The sequence below is a fragment of the Macrobrachium rosenbergii genome, chromosome 48 (genome assembly GCF_040412425.1).
Source record: "Macrobrachium rosenbergii isolate ZJJX-2024 chromosome 48, ASM4041242v1, whole genome shotgun sequence".
In the NCBI taxonomy this organism is placed as follows: domain Eukaryota; kingdom Metazoa; phylum Arthropoda; class Malacostraca; order Decapoda; family Palaemonidae; genus Macrobrachium; species Macrobrachium rosenbergii.
In genome coordinates, this window is record NC_089788.1 from 50,082,048 (window position 1) to 50,089,547 (window position 7,500).

The 7,500-nt window shown below is 36.0% G+C and overlaps 1 protein-coding gene across 5 annotated transcripts in view; it reads right to left on the reverse strand.

Annotated features, from left to right (window-relative positions):
- Window positions 1–7,500, reverse strand: part of LOC136831376 (uncharacterized) — a 1,849,518-nt gene that overhangs the window by 470,681 nt on the left and 1,371,337 nt on the right. Inside the window, exon 1 of one of the 5 annotated variants that reach the window (XR_010850856.1) lies at window positions 2,661–4,026. The exons of 2 other annotated variants lie outside the window; for them this stretch is intronic. The gene's annotated coding sequence lies outside the window, so the exon portion shown is untranslated. Of the gene's footprint in view, window positions 1–2,660; window positions 4,027–7,500 lie in introns of those variants that run through there. 2 more of the 5 variants (XR_010850858.1, XR_010850859.1) reach the window with 2 other exon arrangements.

The following is a 7,500-nucleotide window of genomic DNA, read 5'->3' on the forward strand; positions in this document are numbered from 1 at the left end:
ACATGTACATTCATATATACATACACATACATAAAACAAATATATACCTGCTGAAAAACGGTAGGCATAAATCTGTGCCAATTCTTTAAAAAGTGTATAAATATATTAAATTTATAATATATATATATATATATATATATATATATATATATATATATATATATATATATATATATAATGTGTGTATGTTGTATGTATATTTATATGCTCTTCCTACACCATGAGACCTACAAATCTTTATTAGGCATTATTTTAATTTCGATCAGTTCTGAATAGGGTAATGATGTCCAGGTACTACCAGTTACTAACCACCATAGTGGCAGTCATATGTATTTAAATATACACACACACACACACACATATATATATAATATATATATATATATTATTTCAGTGTGCATGAGGTCAAATAACTCCAATTTACCTCTGTAGCAATATTGACTGGAAAGAAATCATATGCTTCCTAGGCACTGCAATGCTACCAGAAGGGTGAAGATAGGGGTTTTGCACTGAATATTCGTGGATGTTGCATATAACAGATGTGGTTCAAGAAACGTGGATGATATGGCAATCACTGACGCTCAAGTGAAAGAGAAGGGTGAACAGAACTAGAAGAGCAAACTCTGTCATCGTCTAGTTTACCAGAGTGACTTCTAGATATAATACGAGTGGATACGTTGACCGATAAGGTTTACAATGAAGATGTTCTAGCTGGAAGAAGATGGGAAAAACTAAAATACGCTACTTTAACTGTTCAAAGAAATGATGGAAGGGGCTACAATGCGGGATAAATTGGAAAAGGGAGACCCAAATGACTGGGAACTTAGGAGCCATGAATGCGATGGTTCGTAGTATACGCCTTCTGAGATTTCCCAAGGTGTAGGGAGCTGCTGTGGAGGTATGGAAAATATTTTACACTAGAACTTTCTACCACATTCGTCAGTTATTTGAGAGATACGTTAGTGGCTGTTCGTGTTTCTCTTCGAAACTACCCTTTTCAGCTGAAACGGTCTTTTGTTGAAAGAAAAAATATACAATTGCGAATGTGCATTCTGTGTTTGTACACAAATATAAATAATCATGTTTATATGTATATACATATATATACATTATCTATACAAATGTATTATATATATATTTATATATTTATATATATATATATATATATATATATATATATATATATATATATATATATATATATATATATACGCGTGATTACATAATTATATGTACTAATAAATTTCGTGAATCAGCTTTCTTAAATGAAGTTATGAACTATATACAGAATGTGGCAAAAATGATCAGCAGAATGTTAAAGAAAATAGCAATTTGACAATTCATTTTCGGATATTTATTCAACAACAACAACAACAACAACAACAACAGCAACAACAATACACGAGCAACATCAGTAACACAACACAAGATACAGTTGGAACAACAGTGACAATCATAATAAAAATAATCTAAGAAACAATACCAAGATCACTTCAATACAGAAACTGCTCTGAGCACTGTGAGATCTTTTCCTATGATGCACATTTCTCCTCAGGGTTGTAACACTGACTATACGACAGTATCTACAAGGGTACTGAGATAACAAGTTACACTGCTTGCAGCCTTTCTTGTCTAATATCCTGGCCTATCATTAATTTTCCTTTGGTTTTTACATTTAACAGTGTTGAAAGAACATTGCAAAAGGTGATATTTTAAGGAATGCCTACCTGTAAATTTCTTTTTAATACATAAATAAAAATAAACATTGATCATCAAAATTAAATGTTAATATTCAATTTGAATTTTTATAATACATCAAATACGTCAAAACTATACACCAATCAAATATTTCCATGGTCACTATCCATTACTGCTACTATCATTATAATAATGATTATATTTATCATTATTACTTTTACCAGTCTTATTACACTCACCACTATTAACAACAGCAGCATGAACAGCAAAACCAAAACAACAATAAATTATGATAATTCTTGATTTTCATGCTGATCTTTTCATTAATACGGTACTCTTCCTGCCATATACTTCAGAACAATACCATGCCGAATTACTTCCCTAACATTCTTCTTTATTCCTTTATTTTTCTCTTATATATGGCATTTCCTGATAGCTTTCATTGCAAGTAGATATTCTTCTGGTTTTTTCCACATGGATAATAATAATAATAATAATAATAATAATAATAATAATAATAATAATAATAATAATAATAAATTACCGAATCAGCAACATGCTAAAATCAAAAGAAGCACAATCAACTAATAAAGGGGAAAGAATTCCTAATGAATCAGTTGGAAACTTAAATAAAAAATATCAAGAGCATCGCACGTAGTCTTTAAGAAGCCTGTAAATGTGGTATGTAAAAAAAATGAATTCTGACAATATTAAAGCGACAAAGCACACACAAATATATATATATATATATATATATATATATATATATATATATATATATACATACACATATATAAACACTTGAAGTCTAAGTAAAACACGAGTATTCGACTAGACGTGTTGGAAAATATCATGCAAAATCAATTTCTTCACTAGCCTTTGTGACGAGAAATTAAAGAAGAAAAGTGTGAAACAATAAAAAAAAAACAACAGATACAAACCGAAGGCTAAGAGAGGCTTACCTTTATTAATTCCAGGGTCTCTGATACAATGAAAAACCAACATTTTTCTCCTATATCTTCATAACAATAAATCACATTTTAAATCATGCACAATGTTATGATTTTATTACCGACAACTTACAAATGAAAGATTTTGGGTTCTAATGGCAACTAAACACGAAACCATTTTTTTCAGGCTTTCAAATACCAAAAATTAAAAAAAATAAAAAAGCATTTCATTTTCCACCCTTTTTCCATAGGCTTTTTTTCCAGCACAACATAACAGATATGGAGGCACCTATATGCTGCTATTCTCGAAAACAGGGCGTTTCTTTTTCTTGAGGAGAAGGGGATACCAGGTTGAGAAGAAGGGGGAGACGACGGGTGGGGGTCTAAAGAACGAGTGACCTCCCAGATGACGTCACTGAGGTCAAATCTTCCATGAGATCGAAGGGGGGAGGAGGGACACTTCTCGCCTCCTGGTAAAATCCCGTCAGCGGAAGAAGGTGGAATTCGACGGTGATTTTTCGCCACGTTAGAGCAGCTGGTGTCGTCCTTTCGTATCTTGTAGTAAAAGGTTCTTGACATTTGTCTACGGAATGCCTTGTTATGGGGGCCTCAGGTGGGAGGAGTGGGGGGGAGGGAGTTGAAGCGAGACAGCAAGGGGGGAGGGGGTTAGCTTCATGACACGCAGGTCATGTTGCACACGTCATCGTCGTAGATCGAAGCCACGCCCCCCCTCCTGACAACCACAGTGTCTACGGCTGACGTTCTTCGCCTTGGGGAATTCAGATATTTCCTTCCCGTGTAGTCTGTGGGCGTGTGGGTACTACGTGGTGGGCGCGGGTGGGGGAAGGCTGAGGCCCGCAACGGGTGAAACACACATACACACACCGCCCATGCAGGTAGGTGGGAGCCTAGCAACATCACACCTACCCACCCACAACTTGGCCCTGCAGGTGCAAGACTCCTTTCGACGATCCACTCCGTCGGAGCTCCACCGCGACAAGGACGGTCACCGCACACGAATCGCTCCGTTTCCACGGAAAAGCCTTTCCGCACGAGACAAGGAAAGACTCAAAAAAAATATAAGGAAGCTCGAGTGAAAGGCACAGAATTTGGAATGGACATGAAAAGGAAAAGAAGAGAGAAGAGAGAAAGAGAGAGATCGCTCGACGACGGACGATGAGAGTGCGTGTGTTGAGGCCAACGTCGCCGGGGCCTGCCTGGGACTGCACTTGCAACTAGCGACCTCTGAAGGGTGCAAGCACAGCTGCTGCTGCTGCCGCTGTCGCCAGTCACTACGTCGCCGCCGCGTCCCCCCGAAACCCCTTCTATCTTTAACCCTCAACCGAAACCCCCGCACCCATACACCGCTCTACTGCCCCCTTCCAACAGTAATTAAAGGAGAGACAGTTGAAGGTGCACAGGCGTACTACATCTATGGGCGGAGCTTTTCCCTAATTATTAGTAGAACCGGCAACGTCGCATCAGACGCTCTCTCTCTCTCTCTCTCTTTCTCTCTCTCTCTCTCTCTCTCTCTGGCCAGTTGCATTGACTAAGACAGAGAGAGAGAGAGAGAGAGAGAGAGAGAGAGAGAGAGAGAGAGAGAGAGAGAGAGCTCTTACTCACAGAGTAAAACGGAGGAAAGAAAATCATGCGTCATGCACGCAAAGACCCAGAGAGAGAGAGAGAGAGAGAGAGAGGAGAGAGAGAGAGAGAGAGAGAGAGAGTAAATATATACATAACTTCTTCCTTACACTGCCTAAAAATATATCCGTCAAAGTACAGGTAATTACACATGCGTCGTACATATAGCATATACACTCCCACACAAGCACATACACACGCACACACACACACACACACACAAGTAGAATGAGGTAATGGGAGTTAGGCAAAGTTCCAAACAGGAAAACAGACGACCAGACAGACAAGTTCAGAATGCTGATAAAGAAGAGACGGGTTAATGGACCTTTGAGAGCATTGGTGCAGACAGTGTGGGTTCTCTCACCATCGTCTAGCAGCTCTAGCTGCTGCAATCACACACACGCACACACACTCACACGCACGCACACACATATACACTCACATACACACTCCACCTATCCAAGCATCGCGCCTCCGCCACTCACCGACTCCCACCGCTACTCCCCCACCATCCCCACCCCCACATCACTAACCCGCTAACACTCCACCCCCACAGCCACCTTTCATCCACCCCCTCACCCAGTCCCCACACCACATCTACTTCGAGTTCAGACTAAGCAGCTCATTCCACAATTAAATACATGCCTTGAAAGCAAATTCTTATTATTGCTATTACCATTATTCTTATTATTATTTGCCATTTCGACCAATGAACATTCCTTCAATGACTATTCCCAAACGTAAGAAGAGCGAAAACCTGGCCTTTTTTTTTTCTCTTACATACTACGCTGGGCTTAAGTAGACTGCATCAAACCGTTCAACCTCACCTAACCCCAAATCCTTGCAATCACACCCTCCTCCTTCTCCCCACTTCTCTCTTGCTGTGCCTGATACTACCCTCCCACACACGCACACATACACTACCAAGGCTCCATCACACTACACACGCACTCACACACACACACACACACACACACACACACACTTCCATCTCGCCACCCCCTCCTAAGATCCGTTATGAAGCTCGCTTTAGTCCAGAGGCACAACCCACACTCACTCTGCTTGCATTTCTCTCTGCACTTCTTTCCTTTGCAAGAGCAAATGGGAAGCTCGTTACCTTTCGAAATATTTCGCCAGGATCTACCTGCTGTAATGATGTTCCGATCTGATGCCTACAATCTGTCCGTGCTTGAGTTTTATCTACAATCAAAGTGCCTTTCTGTAAGAATAAAATATCAAACCGAAAGAAGCAAATGTTAGTCTGGGTATCTGGTGACATTAAGAACACATAATACGCTAACGCCTACAGACATAAATGGGGAACACGAACACATATACACACATACTAAATACATATGCATCATGTATGTACGCATGTATGTTGATATATAAGTATGTATATATACACATGTATCATTTAAGGTATATTATACAACAATACATACGTTCTTGATGAACATGGATGTGGGCATAACTAAAGGTACGATAGCATTGTATGTATACAATAATATGTATATGTACATCCGCTTGAGGAAGTTCATGCGTGGTTTACTCTATATATATTGAAGAGTAGCAGGAGAAGTTCCTTCAGAATGTAACAACTTTATTGTTAAAATCTCTGAAAATCCGAAAAATCTAACGCAGTATTTTTAATAAAAGATGAAAGGAAAATAATAAAATAGAAAATAATGGAAAAATTAAAGGAAAAAAGTGAGAAAAATGAGTAACAAAGAGCCTTGGTAATGCACATAAGAAAGAAAATATTTCTAAAAATGAGTTTCATCGATGCACATTATTCAAAATAACTAATAAATCGTAAAAAAGCATATAAAATCTTTAGGAAAAACGAATAATTAAACGTAAATTATTTTGATGGATATAGCACTATTACCATCAGCATTATAGTTAATATTACTATTTTCATAATAAAAATGTTTTGTTATTTCTACGTTGCTCCTGTGATTACTTCCCTATCTCTATCACAGATGAACATATAATATACATTATATAAATAAATATATATATATATATATATATATATATATATATATATATATATATATATATATATATATATATATATATATATATATGGGCTAGAAGGCATTGCTGATTCGACTCATTGCTTCTGGCTGGCTCTTGCAGTACAAGCAGTCGTAATAATAATAATAATAATAATAATAATAATAATAATAATAAAATAATAATAATAAAATAATTATGAGCGTGATGAATTCAAGAATTTATAAAGAAATTCAAGAAATGTTTAATATAAAGCAGACAACAATACGACTGAGGAGATTTATGTACGTGCACATATGAATAAATACAAACTAGCACTTTATATACACACAAACTCACATACACACATACAGTATAGATATATATATAGATATATATATATATTTATATATATATATATATATATATATATATTCACATATACGCACATATGTATATATGTGCGTGTAATCTATTTATGTGTATATGTGTAATATGTACAAATATGTGTATGCACGGGGAAATTTTTAAAAATCATATAAAAGATGGAAGCATAGTGGACACACACATGCAGTAATTACACTATCACCTTGTATTCACAAATGTCTCACGATTTGGTAAATACACCCAGCTATAGTATATATATATATATATATATATATATATATATATATATATATATATATATATATATATATATATATATATATATATATATATATATATATATATATATATGTGTGTGTGGTTGTGTGCAATTGAAAAACATATACTTTTGAAATCGTCATTTGCTTTGTAAGCTACTGAAATTTCCTTTCATTTTTCAGCTCATAACATACCTCCACAATTATATTGTTTTATAAACAGCGTTCTCAACTCTGACCACAAATGTAGCGAACACTCTTTACAAAACATATTACTTCTGGCAATAGCAATACATTTACACATTCATTACCTTTAGGAAAATTATAATCATAATGGCTGATGACATGAAAAACTTACATATGCCACACCAGAGTTTCACATTCATTTCCAATATAACTGATAAGTTTAATAATGACTGTGGCTCTACTTTTAAGTGTCCTGCACCATTGCTTCACCTTTTCTGACATTTCTCAGCTAATGCTAATGATGCACAAATCAGTGGCTTTTACGGATTTACTCATTTGTATTAATTTATTTTTTAAGCCTATATATTACAAATTTTGAA